Here is an 18,357-nt window from a genome sequence, read left to right on the forward strand (position 1 = left end):
ATATACCCTGTAGTCACTCAGAAGCCATCATTTGTGTCCGAATGTGCAATGCTTCACTATCCAGTTGACTATCCAAGAAAATATATACATTTTTAAAAATGATGCGAGATAATGGATTTGATTAGGATTTGTTCAAATTCTGTGTTTAATTTAAAATCAAAAACCAACAATGAATTTCAGTTTCTGTTTTGGTGCAGCAGACATTTTTTTATTTTTCCTCAATATGTACTTGCTTTCAGCAACAGCAACATGGCTGCGTATTATTGAGACCACAGCCACAAATCATGTACTCTGTTTAGAAGACTTTCCATTATACACTGTGTCTGTCTAAGAATTTCTTACTCTATATAGGGAGTGTGGTAAAACTGCTGTGCTGAGCTAAAAAAGCAGTATACAATCCATACTCTGTAACAAAGACCTGCTTTATTTTTTTAATATGGTTGGTGATGGTGTTGTGTGTTTGACAGTTGTCTTAGTCACAGTTCACGAGCATAGGCAGTCTAAACCAGGCTTTGGGCTACATAATGTATAAGATGACAAAATCATTGGAACGAGTACAAACACCATTGTTTTGCTTCAGCAACACACACAAACACACACAAACACACACACACACACACGGCTTGAAAAAAAGGCTCTTCTATCATTTCTTTGTCCAAGAAGTGTTCCCTTTCTTATTTTCAATCACACAACCAGGGGTGTGCAATACTGAATGCACAGTTAAGGCTCTGTGCCATACTATACTTTAGTTGCATGCATGATAAATTATACTTGCTATAATAAAGAAAAAGAAATCTTGTTCACACGTGTTTTACCCCAATTCTCCAAAACGTAGAAACATCTATTTATCTATAGTAGTGCACAGCTGAAGATAATAAATGCTTTAAATTGGCTTAATATCTACAACACTCAAAGTTCCAGCACCGTGGACGGGTCTTGGTGATATTACAGTTCAAGTATAATGCATTATTTTTGTTTGCCGGTCCCGGGTGTATTACATCGTGCTGAGCACCAGGGACACATCTGCTCTCGCCAATTTCAGCACCATGGTCAGCGCTGGTTTCCCGTTAACGGTGTGTTGTTCGGTGTGCTGCACTTTCACAGTTTAAGCACTGAGAACAGGGCTGCATGCTATTGCGATGCAGCTTTACGTTGACCCCCACCCCCCTCGCTGTAATAACACACACCCCTGTTCATTCTCCCCCAGTAAGAAAAACCGTGCTCTTTATCCCAGCCAGTGCTTGCAGTGAATGAAATGAAAGCATGCCTGGATCGTGACGTGGCGCTGACACCGCGTGAGCTCTGCATCTTTAAAACAGAAGGACAAAAAGCAGAAAAAAAGAAACCGAAAGAAAAACAGACAAGCTGCTCAGTCATAACTGTGGGATGATAAGGACTACCTCTTTTTACTTTTGGAGAGAGTCGAGCCGTTAGGAGAGCATTCAGCATCAGCTGTTCAACACTGGTCTCTCATTGCTGGAAGTCGGGGCTGAATCAGTCACATGACAGAACTGGAGGCAGAGATCTAGAGAAAAGGCACAGCATTTCGGCTAGCACCGCCATACTGTATTTTGAGCCATATCACATTTTTATTGCAACATTTTACTCCCGCTCGGTGAGTACATTTCCAATGGCTTTTTTGTAAGCATTTTTTGTCTTTTTAATTGCCCCCCCTTTTTTTGTTATTTTTCCTCCTTTTGCTGATGGTTGAATTGAGCATTGACATGGTGGTTTTGAGCGTTTTTCCACATCCAGGCTTCAAGTTTTTAGCATGCAGTTATTCTGATCGAGAGTGCCAAGAGGGTAAACGGGTGCGTTATCGGGATTGAGAAAGCCTTTACTTGCTTGCAGTTTTGTTTCGAGGGTCGAAACCAAGCAGGTTTTGTCAGTATTGAGATTTTTCGAACATTTATTGGTGGTTTTGAAACATTTTTAATTTTTTTCTCTTTTTTTTTCTTTTTTGTTTCTGTCGACTTTTGCTGTTGCTATGCTTTGGTTTGCATTTTGCAGTGTTGTTTGTTGCCTTCGAGTTTTGTGATTTTGATGTCTCGGTGAAATCACCACCGATCCGATCCTTGCTTTTACTTTGCTCCTCTTTTCTTTATGGAAAAAAAGAGGGGGAATCATTTTTAAAGCCCGATGACATTTTAACGTGCTACTTTTCTTGCAGCTGAGCTCACAGGTTTGTGGTTTTTGTTTTTGGTTTTTTGTGTTCCTCTCTTTTTCCGATTTCATTATACTTTTGCTGGTGGCAGTGTCAAGTATTTTTTGGATGTTATTTTTTTGACTAGATGATGCTGGGTGGACGAGGGGAGTTTTGATTCTTGGGGGAGTTCAATGCGTTCTTGTTTTCAACGAGGATGAACAGACATTTTCCCTCTTGCAGGTATATAACGTGAGCGGATGAGTGACACGCTTCTGTATTTACAATAAAGAATGAGGTGACAGAAATATGCACCTGTGGCTGACGTGTTATTTTGTAAGGGCTGCTCAAATTGTTGATTAGAAAAGGCATTCTTCATCAATGTTACCTGAAGGTTACCTGCTGTGATCGATCTGTACCTAATGCTTCATAAAATAAAATGCAAAAAAAATCTAATGTCGTGGTCAATAATTCAAGAACACGGATTGGAAATCACACGCAGTTCGTTCGAACAGTGTTTTCTTTGTCGTGAGTTCAACAATCTTCACGCCGTTCAAGCTGAAGACTAAATGTAAGTAGATACAGCCAAGGACGGATACACTGCAATAAATGCAAGTATCGAAAGTCTATCCATATATCGATTTGGAGGAGCGGAAATAACAAAATTCCTTTACTGCAGCAGACGCTTCTTTAAACTGCAGCTGGCTACCAACTTGAGGGAAATAATTAGGTTACATTTTCCATTGCAGTATGTCATGGGCAAATATCTTCCCACACTTAAGTGCCCCTCTTAGTCCTTCACAAACTCAAATCCGCTTTTTGTGGGCCTGGATGCATAAATACTTTTTTTCTAATCTGATTTTGCAGGAAATGAACTAAAAGAGGACTTAGAGTGAAATAATCCTTTCAAGAGGTAGTTTAACCTCAGATTATTAGTGCTGCAGGAAATGCAAAAATAAAAGCGAAAACAGATATCATGGAGTCTTAGAAAAGAGCAAGGCTTGCAATCAGTTACTGGAATTATTTGCTCTGTGTGTGTGTGTGTGTGTGTGTGGGTTCATAGCCAAAAAGTCATGGTACTCAGCAGAAATCCACCATCTCTACTTGACTTACTCTTCACTTTTTCCCGGGCTGATCTAAATCATTTCTGCCTTTGGAGTTTCCATTTTTAAAGAAAGGAGTCAAGCTTGTGCATCAGATCTCATCAGTTTGCTCCATTTAACTCATATGTGTTCAGTTTAACAGAACAGAGGTTTCGTCGGCATAATACTGCAGGCCAATAAAACACAGGGGAGTGGACCATTAAGTCTGAGTGTAGACTGTTAAGTCCCGGTGTCATTAAACAGGCTTGCATAGTTGATCAGAATCCAAATAATTTAATGTGGTGAAATGAAACATTAATAACTACTGGATGAAAAACGCAGTTGGTAAACTAGGATTGTTAAGAAGGCAAACTGACTAGAGCAATTAAGATGAAACATGTTGCAGAGAATTGAAAGGCTGTTATTAAGTATTGATTTCTCTGTCTTCAGTTAGATCTATGCAGACCATAAAGGAGATGTAGATAAAGAGCATGAGGAGATTTTAATGGGGTCCAATTTGCGAGCCAATTTAGAAACGGCTTTAAGAGTCTAGGAAGAGAGTAAGTGTTTGCTTGTAGACACATAGTAAATATATTATAGGCTATGGTGTTGGAGTAGGTGTGAATTTGCCACAGAGTCTGTCAGTGATTGAAAAAGAAGAATTACAATTGAATCCAACAATTAGATTCAGATACAAGTAATCAGTGTACCGTCAGTTCTTGCACTGCAGCCACGATTTAATTACATTTTCCTTCAAAAATTTCTAAAAGTCACTGAACTCATTTAAGCCATGAACACATTAAACTCTTACACCGAGTAATTAGGTGAAAGAATGACTTTAATTTTCAAGGCCTGTATTTTAGCCTGAAGCCAGGGCATTTCACATGTGTCTAGATAATATTTTCAGTAACTTCTTCAAGGTGTCACACTGTCCTCCAGTTTATCTATGCAGAATTACACACAAGTCCATTTTTAGCTGCATAAAATAGCTGTCTTATGTAAACGTTCCAAAGAAATTGTCTTCATTATCTTCGGTGCACAAAGGTTTTAATCAGCCCACTCCCTCAAAATCAATCCATCTGTTGGCTTTCAAACCTCAAACCACAACATCACAAGACATCAACATGTCTTCACGCCCTGAGTTGAGAGTTGTTTCTGCCACGCCGCCACAGTGTGAGCTCCACAGACATCTCTCCTGCTAAGCATTATGATAGTTTCTATTACGTCCTGCAGTGTTGTGTCTGCGCTCCAGGCAGGTTTTCTGTTATCTGGGCCAAGCCAGAACCGCACAGGAGTCTCACAGAGAAGTATGATAGCTAATGTGTGGTTATATCTCTGCTACCATGAATAAAACATCACGCAAGAGTCAGCTATGTGCACTAAGCATGTGCTTAACTAGGGGATGCATGAAAGTGAATGCAGGTTTGGTGGTGGTGGTGGTGTGTGTGTGTGCAGATATATGTTGCTTTAGTATCATCTTTCAATAGAAGAAACAATAAGCAACATTAAAGGAGGACAAAACCCGAGCAGACTGAGACGTTTTATGTTTTGCCCTTTAAAGTGTTGAAAAGGGACCATGAAACAAGTTTTATCATTTTCAAGAAGCAGCAGTAGCTCTTTACTTAAATTATGTTTTTTTAACCATAAAGGCACTCATATAGTATGACTTGCCACTGTCTGAAAATATGGCAGCTACAAAGCTGGTCTGAATTTTGCTCTCATCTTAACATTTTTTTTTTTTTGCCAGTCAGTGAAGCTCTCAATTAATCTCTGCATTGTTTTAATTGGATTTCCACATGTCATTACTCACATAGGAAAGAGTTTGGTTGCTGTTTTCCATCTTTATAAATCAATCTAGAAAATGAGCCTGACAGAAATAGTTATTGTCTTTCTGATAATTATTGTACTATAACAATAAATAATGATTTGCTCCATTCAAGTAGATACAAAAAATCCCGTTTCTCCTTCTTGACTAATAAGCATACGGCAAAGAGCACCACTCCTTACCGCATTAGTGTAATGTTATTTTGACAGCGTGATTAAGTGTGAGCAATACCTTAATTCTTCTTAGGCTTTACCACAAAGAAGAAAGGCCAGTTTTTATGTTACCTGAAAGAAAAAATGTCTGCAAGGCAAACTTGTGCAAGTCACAAGTTAGATTTTTTTTTAGTAACCGCATGGTTGTAAAGGCAACTCGCAGAAGTGCATCCATATTATTATCAACTCAAAGCGTCTTTCATCTGCATTTTGGCAGCTAGTCAACCATATCAACATAACATGAAGTACCAAAGTGAAAAGAGTGTTTTACGATGTGTTTTATTTCTTTCAATGAGGCATTCGCTTCCTTCTCCCCTCCTTTTAACAGATAAACAGCTTACCTTTGCCATGACTCATTCTACTGAGACTACTGTTAAGTACTTTACTGTCCTTTTCTGAGCTGTTAATTTGATAAGTGAGGGGATCTTGCACTTCATATTCTGGGCAATTAAACCCATATCTGAAGAATAGGGTCAGGCTGAATGACTTTCCAGTGTCTATTATGGGAACCATCTGAGTTACTGTGCATCACTGAAATCAGACTTCTGCACCGACATGCTGAGACCTGATTGTAACTTTAAAATTTCATATGAAAGCAAAGTTTTGTTTTAGTTACATGTAACTGACATTCGGTCTTGAGGGCGTGCGCTCTTTTAACTTGATGCTTATGAAGACAATGGGATCAGTCGCAAAACAGTGATATTTTTTTCCTTTGATTAAATACACGAAACTAGACATAGACTGAGACTTGGTGTGTGTTTCGGATTTGTAAAGCGAATTGAATTTTTCTATTTTTAGGGAGGAAATAAGTTTAGAGCTGTGGGATTAGGACAAACCTCACAAAAGGACATGGAGCTAAGATGGTGTAAAGGTCAGTGTTTGGAAGATCCGCTCATGAGGAAAGTACAGTTTATACTGCTTTCCCAGCGCTGTCCAGTTATTGATCCAGCCTACATGATTGCTTATAGGTCACATGAGGTCAAGCTTAAAAATTCAGTACAATTTTCTAATTAGTATGTGTTAAATTCCATTCGGCAGGAGTATCACGTAAGAGCAAAACATTCAAAATTAGGCTTTAAATTAGATATGGATGAAGCATTGCTGCTTCTAATATACATAAGTATTACCGGTATGTCTTTAGACGAAAATGTCACAGAGTTTCCTGCAGCAGCATCTTCTCCCCCACCCCCTCCTAATTAAACTGTAATTTCAGAAAATTGTTGGTCTCATTGTAGATACATAAGCCTGTTTCATCACACTTAACTTTTTGGCATTTTAATACATGTTTTTCACATCAGTGTGCCAAACATCATCATTAAAATTTAACCCTCAGGCAGAAGGATGACCGAGCCAAGGATGATTAGTCTGTGCTTCTTTTCTGGAAATAACAGAAGGTCTCAGTTTGGATACATATAGAATTATGGAAATGTGGCTGGAATATTTTGGCAGGACACGCAAAAAAAAGAACAATACACATGACCTCAATCTGCACATACACAAATTTAGACATACATTTGTAAAGAAAGAGCAGGAGAAGGAATCTGATACATAAAGTTTCACCTATTTTTTGGTCCTTTTAAGAGCAGGCAGTTTAAGAGGAGCAAGATTTTAGCTTTTATTTCTTGCTTGTGTGCATTTATTATACTTTCATTATGCAGAAATTCTTCTCTTCAGCCCTCCTGATAACCTGCTTCCCCTGATCGGGCTAGCCAATCCACATCAAGTTGAGTAGTATCAAACTAGAACAGTGGCACAGGAAAAGACAAGCTGATCAAATATTTAGAAAAGCGCTCAACGTTTCTCTGTCCTACGAAGATGAAGTATTTTCTTTACCTCTCTGAAACATTAAAAAAAAGCAGAAAACACTGCAGATTAAATAAACATAAGACTCTCCCAAAATGCCACTATAAAATATTAAAAGCAGCATTAAAAAGATAAACACAGAAATACCAGAGACTAAGGGCTCCCAGGTCAATTTATAGAGGTTAAAATCAAAATGCATAGTGAAATTCAAAGACTTGAGTTGCCATAGGCAACATCTAAGGCTCAACTAATTGATTTATCATTAGTATGCAAAAGCAAGTGCTTTCTTGCAATCTAAAGATGACCTGGGCATGAAAATATTAAGCGTAGGAACATTATGCATGGGAAACATCTAACTGGGAAGAACTTCTTTTTCCTACTGTATAAGCAGTGGAGCATTGCCCACGGCAATGAATTCAAAGAGCGGCATAGTTTACTGGTAAGAGTGAATCTTGGAAAAGCTGTTTCAGTTAAGAGACGAGGTTATAAAGTTGACAACTTGATCCATGAGTTCTGGCATGTCTAAGTGACTGTGTGCTCTTTGATGCTGAGTGCGTGACAGAAAAATAAACAAATGAAAAGCAACAAAAAAAAAAAGAGGCAGAGGAGTGGTATGAACCCTTCCAAAGCAGGTGGCAGAGCCCTCCAGATGCTGCAGAGAAGCAACGATGCAGATAATGTCTTGCCTAGATTACCTCAGGGACTCCGATTACAGTGGAGAGTCCTCATCTGGGTCAGCTCTGAGCTGGTTCTGCAGGGATCAGCTGTTCTCGCTGTTGTCCTGCTGGCCTCAGCTGTCTCTCACCTGCTTGTGACCAGTCGCGGATGTATTGGCAGTCTAAACACAACAGAGTCGACATACATGATACGTTGCACTGTGCCGTACCTACACTGTCACGACAGGCTTATTTGCACTGAATATTATTTTGATAAGGTCTGCATGAAACTTTTTCTTTTTTTTTTAATTGATCTAATTGAATTAATCAATTCACTGTTGTCATCTCTGGGAACTTTCAATTGTAAGGGAAAGATTTTACCATAACAGTGCAATAATAGTAGAATAGCTGGAAATAGGAGGGTGAAAAATCTCCCTCTTACAAAGAAGAAATCTCCAGGAGTGGGGATCTCAGGGACCAATTGGGGTAAGCAGAAAGTGAAGAGAGAAAAGAAGAGCATAGAGAGACAACAAAAAATATAACATATGCATGGATAAATTGGTGAACAGGCCTTCAGAGCACAATCCCTAGGGGCAAGCGGTCAGAGCTCTCCTGGGGCTAAAGTGTTGGTTTGAAGGAATTTTTCTTGGGATGTCAATCAAATAACTTTAAAGAGACTGAAAATGGACAAAAAAGAATCGCAAATAACTGCAAAGAGGCATAAATCAACCATAAATAATCCAAAAAGACAGAAAGAAATTGCAAACCAACCTCAAAGAGACACAAAACAACCAAAGAGGAACAGAATTATAACAAAAAGACACAAACTGACCACGGAGACGCAAAACCACTACAAAGACAGACAAATTAACAGGAAAAAAACAACCACAAATAACTCAAAGCATTCTGCATTTCTTTCATTTTGGATGTCTTCATCTTATGTTTTGAGGCACTGGGGGCCTTTTCGCATGCCTCGGGGCACATTGACAAGGGAGGGAGGGAGTTCCAAACAGGAGTCAGAGGTTTCAAATCTTTGAAGTTTATATCCAAATATAGAATAGACAGTGAAAAACTGTGATCACTTTATACAACAGGCACTAAAGGGTAGAGAAAAATAAAATGATCATAAAGTGATTATACTTTTTCTGTGATTTGTTGCTCTGACAACAAATCTTCATCTTTGCTTTTGCAGCTTGTTTTTTTAAATTTGGTCAGATACACTCTTGCATAGGGCATAGCACAGCTCATTCACTCAAACCAATTAATTTTTTTAATGTTTATCAAATTATTGGCTTATATATTCTAATATACTCATTTGTGTCTTTTGCAGACAATAATGAACAATGCATGTGTTTGAAAAAAAAAAAAAAGGAATCTGTAGTTTTACATAAGTTGCTAATAGACTCTACAACCATCATATGTAGTTCAAGATTTTCAATTTAGAGATATAAATTTAAGGCTAGATAATTTTTAAGTGAGGCAATAATGCAGATCTACACAAGAGTTGAAAGTCAGCTTTGAAAAATGGGTTGCAAATGCTCACGTACGGTTTACCCTTCAAATGTATGTATGCACAAATGTGTGTATGCCCTCTATAAGAGAAAGAATGTACACGGGAATTCCAGATAGATATTTTCGAGGAGATATAAACTGAAAAAGAGAAAAGAAAGAGAGATATTCCAACATAGAGGCATCTTGACTCACATAGTCGTGGGGATCATGACCTCAATTTTCAGTGTGTGCCACTAGGAAAGCACAGGTGCACTCAAGAAGAGATGGCTAGCTAGCTAGCTAGCTATTGAGTTTGTGTACCCCTGAGGGCAAAAACATGTCCACCGAGCAAACCTTTTATGTTTCTCTCAACAAACGGTTCAGTCAGAGGTATCAGGGGGACTGCTGGTGATGGTGAAAATGTATGATTGCTCCACATTCAAAGTCTGATTCAGGCTGACAGATAATTCTTAACTGACAACAACACATGGACAGACTTGGGGCTTTTTACACGTAAGCACTCACATTGTTATTTAAAGGATGTTAAGTTATGCAGAACTTTTACTAACTAGGAGAAGCAAAAGGGAAGAAATGCAGAAATCAGCTTGGTTTCATTGCAAAGAATAGCTGTCATCGTGAGCCCCGCCCATGAGTGATAATCCCACGCGCACATGTCCCTGCAAATATGCATCCTGAACACAACTGCATCCTCTTCGGATTGAGGTTAACTAAAAAAAAAATTTAAAAAAACACAAACACATCTGTCTTCCTAAAATGTTGCCCTATTCACTGATGGGTTTATGATTAAAAATAGAACTGCTGTCATTTAATTCCCCACTTAGCCACAAAAACAAAAAAAGCAATCATCTCCTGAAACATTAATGGCCCGTTGACATCTTGCAGCGAGCCAGAGTCTATCAGGTATCGTGTGTAAATAAGGCTTCATTCTTCATATTGATTTTCTCCCCAGGTTTTGACATCAGAGGAAATCAAGAAGCACATTGCTGTATGTTCTCTGCAATAACAGCAGTTATTATAGCCATTACTTCCTTTTCCATCCATTTTCTCTAATATACACCCTGCGCCTACATCCATCAGTGTGCAAAGATGTGGTTTGGATATTTGTCTTGATGGAAAGGTAAATGAAATCTTCAGTCGAATAGCCTGCTCTGGCATTATTAGTGGATATAAATGTGCTTACTTACAAATTCCGCTGTTTCGTAAGAGTAACACGATTCTCTGGATTATATTTACGTCCCATTTGCTGCCCAGTTAGTGTTTTACTGCACAGGAAACGATAGCATATAGCAATGTGGAAAAACCAAAAGAGAACGTTTAAAGCCCCATCAAGAGACTTTAAAGTGCATTTGCATGTCCTGTAAGCCAGTGCTTCTCAACTTTTAAAGCAAAGTCTACTTGTGACACATCATCCATCCCTAATCAGCAAGATGCTTTAAAAATAATGCCTTGATTATACTCTGTTGTGAATACAGACATGGACAACTGAAGACAGGATAACAGAATAGTCATTCTTGTTATAATTTTTTGAAGTCTGCTACCTGGGCCGCATGTGTAGTTGGTGCATTGTGATATAAATTCTTTGCAGACTGGTCCATGCAGTCAAAAAAAGACAGGCAGGTATGTGGACTACTATTAAATTTACATTGCTGTGACCTGAGCGAACTCTAGCAGACTCTAGTGGACAAGGTTTAAGTCATTCAAAATTTGTTTTAATCAAAGTTGATGTTGTCTGAATAACAGATAATAAAGAAATCAGAGGGATTTTAAGATCTATTTATTTTAAATTTTTTGTTGGGCAAGTGTATTTTCTTGGTTTGGTGCCCTGGATGCAGGGCTACCAGCACTAAATTCAGAATAACTGTCATAAACTACAGAAAAGTTTCCTTTTTTGTTCATAAGCACAGCCAGAAAACCCCACTTGTGAGGGCCTGTACAACATTTAAATTCTCAGGGCTTGTCTGACAGACCCCATCGCCCCTGGCATTTTGCCCTGTACCAGCCCACCACAATCGATAACATGCCACCCATGTTTGTGCTCCCCTGAATATGCATGCCATCCAGGCCACCCTTTAAAAGCACTAAAGGTGTGTATTGAATAAGAGAAGACTAAGATTTAGATAAAGGAAACGTTTTTTGAAAGTGACTCTGCTAATACCTGTACAGTACTGAGAGAATTTTAAAAGAAGTGATGATCTGTCTGTAATAAACAATTGATCAGATAATTGTTCTTTTCAGGTTGAAGTACAGTATGTTTCACTAACTCATAGCATTTCCTGCTTGGGTAAGTCCTTAAAAAGCAGGAAAAAAAATAAAGTGAATAAACTGTCAACATAAAAGTCAAATAAAAATGCGGGGGACTTGTTTGATAAATCCATAAAAAAGTGGTGCGATCATGTCAGAGAGTCACACTGACATGACAATGTATGTAAAGACAATGCACAAATAGTTGTTTAGGGAATAAATAAAGACAAGAATGTCTCAATTTTACTCCCATATAATGTCCATCACTGCCACACAAAATCTTGCGTCCTAAGAGGTTTTTTTCATATCCCAAAACATCACTGGGAACAGCAAGCTGCCAGCTGGCCCACTGCTAATGCTGATAAATGGTGGTTAACAAAATTGTGGCATCCTTTTTACACTAGCAAGTGCTTACTAATTGTCTTAGCCACTTTGAACAGTGTGTTAGCTAGCATACTCTGACATCCACACAAACACATTATGACCAGAAAACTACTTATTTGCAAAAGTGGCAAGCTAGCCAAATTGAAGTTGTGGAGAGAGTGCATATTTGGTTGTACTGTTATGTAATTAACACAACTTTGCAAAAACCAGCCACTTCGTTCACCAATAGAGCTTAAGCTTAAATTTTCTGACACTCCAGACAAGTATCACCCTGCTAATCATCCTAGTCTCATCTCTCCTGACATACAGTGTTGTTGATCCAGGCAGACAGCCCATTACCTTCTGCTTTACTTAACCCCCTCTAAGTTCTCCGTTTCTCTGTCCTTCTAACTGTGTACAGCACCACTGCCAGCACCTCCCTAGTCTTATCCATTTTGGCACTCTGACATTTTTGTTGACAGCTGTGTTGGCCCGAAAAGTCACGTTAGGCCCACTGGGGGAGTTCCAGTATGCCAGATGGCCAGTCGAGCACAGGTAAAAGGTGATAACAGAGAGTAAAAACAAGCCAGAATAATATCATGTCCTGTCCTTACTCCTCTGTCTTTCTTTTCTCTCTCCGCCTATCACAAATTGCAAATAGATAAACTGTTTGATGGTATACTGGCTGTTCTAAGCTAGTAACAAATTGAATGTAGAATTATAGAAAAAAGAAAACAGCGTGTGCGTGACAAGTGGCTCGCTGCCACAACAGAAGCAGCGAGCAATGCAGATGCTTGCTGTTGAAAAATGGGTTAGGGTCTCGGGCCCTCAAACAGCAGGCTGCTTTTCTTAGTTTGTAATGCAGCCCTATCTTTTAGCATGGTTGTACTGTGGGAATACTGATCATTTAAATGGATAGCTTATCATCTTCTGAAATACTCTTGAAGTATGGGATGCAGACTTTGCTATTTTAGATTAAGATTAAAAGTTCAGCAGAATGCCGGCTCATTTCTCCATCAAATATAGGACCGTGGTTCTCAGCTAGCTGCCAGTTAGCATTCTTTAGCATAGTTAGCATAAATACTAAAAATAGGTGATAAGAGTCACTCTAAAGCACTAACTAATTATATCGTTTGAGAACTAGGGGTTTACTGGGTGTTTTTAGCTGGGCTAACTTGTGTATATTCAGGGGTTAAAATGAGTGGGAGTTCCAGAACCTTTCAGTTGCTCAGTAATTAAACCTAATCAAAATTTTAATGCATAATTTTATCAAGCAGCCTGGCTTTGCTTCCAGGTTAGGCCACAGAGAAATGAATATCACCCCTGGTCCTGTCCACATGTACAGACGTCAGAAAAGTTGCCATGTTGTACTTCACTACCTACTGCTACAATAAGCATAAACAAAGTTACCATTTCTGTGAATGGCAGATAATTTCAAACTCGACACACAAAACTGCATCTGTGCAGTTTGGATTATAGTCTGTCTGCTAGCTAAGTGTCCAGTCACTGTATTTCCTAAGAGGGGGGAAAAATGTGTGAACGATCTAAAATAGACAGAACATTAAAGGAAAATGAGAGATAATGACTACTCGGCAAGTGACATTAGCTAGAGGGGGAAAACTTACATGTCATGTCCAAATAAATGTTACTTTATTATTAAAATATCAGATTCTGGATCTGCATGTAATAATTTGCTGAAGTTATTTGGTTATTTGTGAATTGTGTCTTTCACAACAAATTGAATTATATTTTTTGTTGGAATATTATACTAGTATGCAAATTCATGCTGAGCTGAGTAGCAGTATTATGGTACAATCTACAGTGCTGCATTGTGTTGCACTCGTGAAACGTAGTATGATAGCTCTGTGGTGTCCATGCTGACTGTTTGATAATTCTGCAACCTGTATAGATGCTAGTAAACGTATGAGCAAAAGATTTGCTAAAATACTTTCTTAGGGGGCAAAGTAGCATTTTGTAGCACCTTCTTTATGTCCTGTTTACCATTGGCGTTAAAGGTAATTGTTATTTAAAAATAACTGTCTAAATAAATACCTAGAGACATTTAAGAGGACTTGCTCTAAGGCAGGTATGGTTCTAGGAGGAGTTTGCCAGTCATCATTTTTGGATCTAAACTGATGATGCTCTTTAGTATGACTTACCAAATTCTACCTTTATAGTAGTAATAGTTCATATAACATACAACAATCTGACTGAAGAGCAGTAAACCTCTAGAGCAGCAGCATCTGGTCAAAGGCTGTCCATAAAGAAAATGGGACATCAATTTATTTTGTGACTTATTTCTAAGAGAGTCATTTCCCTGCACTGCACCCAATCTCAGCGCACTCAAGTAGCCAAATTCCACTTTATCCCCTGGGTGTTGTGATTTTGTGCTAAGCTAAGCGAAGTGTATGTGACAGACAAACATCAGCGGCATCAATCCTTTTTCTATTTAATGCAAAAAGAAAAATAAGAAGCAAATGTTATTACCCCACAGAGATAACTCTTAATTTTAGAGTCCCCGTGGAAGCAGGATTGCTTCTTGCAAAGTGGTGTTGAACATAGCCTGCTTGTAATTCAACTAAAATCTTTCAGATCATTTCAAGTCAAACCTTTCTCCCAAAAAAAATCCAGTGAACCGGCAAGTCAGATATTTACTTACTGGAAGTTACATGATATGATTATTAGGAAGTCACAATATTAGCTGAAGTCTAAAATGCCTTCTGCACTATCTTTCAGTTTTACTCCAAAACTGACACAGCGGCTTTTCAAAATTTTTGTGACCAGATGGCTAAACTAGAAGAAAAAGGTTCTGTGTATTATTTTATCCTTTTTTTTCCCCCATCTTTTTAGACCCATGGGGAGCTAACTGCAAGGAAAATCAATTTCTGTCATTCTCCAGCGAGTCTGCAGATGACAGTGAATAAATTTGTCGGGGGTAGATGTAAAGTTGTTGCAAGCCACAGGAACTCGACAGCTCTGTAATGCAGGTAGTTGCAGCTCCTGCAAGACAAACTAGTTGAATGAAGTGGGACATCTGGATTTTGCATTATTTTTGCTATACTCTAAAGACACCTGTCAGTGACATCGTCAGGGAATACAAACATAATTAAGTAATCAAACAGACACATTACATATGTAAATTACATTAATTGCAGAAATGGGCTTAAAATATTCATTCAAATTAGCCCCATCATTTAGGCAGGGATCTCTTCCTGGTGAGTGTAATCATTGAACTAATTAGGTCAGTCAATGCAAGTTGAAACATTTCGAAAAGCAATTTCACTTTCCAATTAATTATAGGCTCAGAGATTGAAAGCAATATGGAAATCTGTGGAGCAATAGCAAGGATAGAAATAACCCTTCAGAAAATCATCATCATGAGACCAGACTTATAGAAACGGGCCGACAGACTGAGAAATTTCACTGTGCAGCTTGAGCCTGAACTGTTATTATTTTTCATGGTTTATGGGTCTGAATGTGTATTTGCCGAGATGACTTGTCTGTATGGATTTTGGAAGTATCTCAGCAAGACAATTCAGTGCTGTAGAGCTGAATAGCGTTAGATGAAAGTGGAACACTCATTCACCTTTCTAGTACAAAGCAAACCACTTTGGAGAGTTCATAACCGGCTGCAGAGTGCGTGGCTTTTTCAGAAACACACAAAACAAATATCCACCCTGGTCTGAACAGTTCCATTCGACAGTCTTATTTGTTTTGTTATGGCACTTTTATTTAATTCAGAAGCAACAATATAATTGCACTCTATTCTAATTCTTTTTATAGTCCTGAGTGAAACAGCATTCATGGCAGCCATAAACACGAGGATTGCAGGGAATTGTTCTCCAATCTGCTCCTACAAACAGGGAGTGCATGACGCGGTGGACAAAAATATTGGTCCACCTACACATTACACCTACAGCAGCTGGCCAGCCATGGAGACCCAACAGGGTGATCTCCCAGTGCACAGCTTTTGAGTTGATGTTAATGCCAGAGGAGTTTTGGAGCTCAGCAGTTATTGAGTCAGGAGAGGATTGGCGAGTGTTACGCACCACGTGCCTCAGCACTCGGCGACTCCACTGTGTAACTTCACTGGGTCTGACACTTTGCGGCTGACTTGCTGTGGTTACTAAACACTTCTATTTTGCAAGAGTATCACTTACAGTTTACGGTGGGATGTCTAGGAGGGAAGACATTTTTTCAGCTGACTTGTTGGGAATTCTTTCACAGTCACCATGTCACAGATCATGTGCTTGATTTTATACAACTGTGGCAATGAAACTGAAAAAAACCCGAATTCAAAGATTAAGAAGCGTGGAATGTTTTTGTCCAAGCCTCAGAACAATGAAGACAATACAAAAGGTGCATAAGCTGTGATTTCTTTAGTGGATAATTGAGGTTAAAATCTCCCAATTAAAAGAATAAAAAACATTTACAACCTGATTTTAATATATATATATATATATATATATATATATATATATATATATATATATATATATATATATATATATATATATATATATATATATATATATATATATATATATAAAATTAATAGTTTCCCCCTTAATAATTCCACCCAGTGACGTGTTTTACAACTCCTCTACTTGGATACAGGATTCAGTCGGTGTTGCCATGTTTAAGCAGTGTAAATGAGGCTCTACAAAGGGAGTACGTTTTATTTCTTTTATTCAGTATTCAAGTATGTTCATTATTGCTTAACCCTCATTAAGATACTAAAAAAGTGTTGTATAAAGGAAATGCTGCAAGTGTTAGTATGCCATAATGGAGCTGTAGTAACCCAGTGTTTCTTCTAGAGCTTTAAAAGTTTTCAGGTATTATTTACATTCTGTACAAGACTGGGGAGAAACCACAAGGTTATACTATTTAAATCCCAAACTACATTTGCTACATTGTATGGAGTTTTATTTTGAAATCCCCTCATTAGTCATCATTAGTGAGTCTTTTGCCTCGTAAAGGTAGCAATAGTGTCAAAAAGCACATCGCCACGTGATTTTCTAAGCTGTGGTACAAAAATGTTTTCCATTTGTAGCATCAGCAGATGAGGATGCTAAACTTTTGCTTAAGACATGTTTGCATATGGCATGCAGCCTGTCTCTTTAAGGGTTGTATAATGATATAATATGAATATTTGACTTTTTAAGATCATTTTTGAAACAAATCACCTGGAAACTTTAATAGTTTACGCTCCTGGAGTTAAAGATCAAGATACCTCTAACTAGTTACATTCATTTTAGCCAGCAAACATGACAACAGTTGAAGAGATGAAAAGCTGGCTTGTTTGCGTTTGTGTGAAATTGAATAACCATTGTTTCAAGAAATAAAATATAAAATATTTTTGAGTGACAAATCTTTCACCATTACCTGGTGCGATGCTAAATTCAAAAGGCTGGCATGCAAATCAATAGCGAGCAAATTTCTTTCTCTTTTTTTCTTCAAGATAAAAATATTGACGTATGACTTTTTGCTATTTTGTAAAATTATAAGCTACATAACTTAGCTTTTTACGAGTGCAGCCCAAACTGTGTGCAGCTTGTTCTTGTACACCTAAAACAAGACAGATGATGAGACTACAGCATGTGATAGGACATGCCCTCGGAGGTCCCCTGCACCTCTTTTGCCCTTCGTTTCCTCACCTTTCCCATCACATTATCCTCAATCTTACTTTGCTCCTCCCCACAATGCTGCCTCCCTTCCCATCCTCAGAGATCTCACCAGAAGCCTCCAGAAAGACAGATGCTTTGTCCATTCATTCAGTAATTACATTCCACTGCCAGGTCTTGCAGGCTGATTATTTAGCTGTCTGTCTCATCTACTGCCAAGCCACTTCTCCCATGTAAGCTCCGATTCAGGACCCCAGGACAGCATCCGCAGATAAGGCTCACCCTGACTGTGTTAAACAATGAGAAGAGTTCAAAATGATTAGCCTGCCAGATTTTAGGTTTATTTTAGGTCCCATTTATGAAGGGGGAATGAATGTAATGAACATGCAACAAAACAAAATGTAACAAATCTAGACAGTAACATACAGTATGGGAGATGCTTTTGGTGAATCTAACCAATGAATCAGCTTAAACTGCGATACGAATGTAAACAGCAAATTAGTTCTCAGAGAAATGAGAACGACTGCCTTTGGGCTCGCCTATGTTTTTTTTCTTGCTCCCTTTTATATTAGAGCATCACCAGCTGTTATGGCAGATGGGCAAGGTAGCAACCAATTTAACTCCATCCATTTCTATGCAAGCACAGAAGAAACAATCTGTCTCTGTCACTGACTGTCTCACTCGCTCTCTCCTCTAAGCTTCTTTTTTTTCTGAAGGGATCTAGCTTTATTGCTCTCATTTTGACATACAGATTTTTACCAGCATCAACTAAAAAACTGTGATGGGATAATATAAACTGTACGTGCTTATGATTAAATGAGTATTTGCAATACTTTTACTTTAATTTTATATGTAAGCAAAAACAATAGATGAGCTTCCCATTGTCCTTGCCAATT

At 38.3% G+C, this 18,357-nt stretch overlaps 1 protein-coding gene across 3 annotated transcripts in view; it reads left to right on the top strand.

The window, feature by feature from the left end:
• The first annotated feature begins 1,415 nt into the window (after nucleotides 1-1,415).
• The window catches only part of LOC120741042 (RNA-binding Raly-like protein), a 123,115-nt gene continuing 106,173 nt past the window's right edge, over nucleotides 1,416-18,357 (top strand). The window contains exons 1-2 of one of the 3 annotated variants that reach the window (XM_040043645.1): nucleotides 2,001-2,182; nucleotides 2,292-2,386. The gene's annotated coding sequence lies outside the window, so the exon portion shown is untranslated. Of the gene's footprint in view, nucleotides 1,616-2,000; nucleotides 2,387-18,357 lie in introns of those variants that run through there. The other 2 variants (XM_040043644.1, XM_040043643.1) reach the window with 2 other exon arrangements.

The sequence above is a fragment of the Simochromis diagramma genome, unplaced genomic scaffold (genome assembly GCF_900408965.1).
Source record: "Simochromis diagramma unplaced genomic scaffold, fSimDia1.1 OVJJ01000602.1, whole genome shotgun sequence".
NCBI classification, from domain to species: Eukaryota; Metazoa; Chordata; class Actinopteri; order Cichliformes; family Cichlidae; genus Simochromis; species Simochromis diagramma.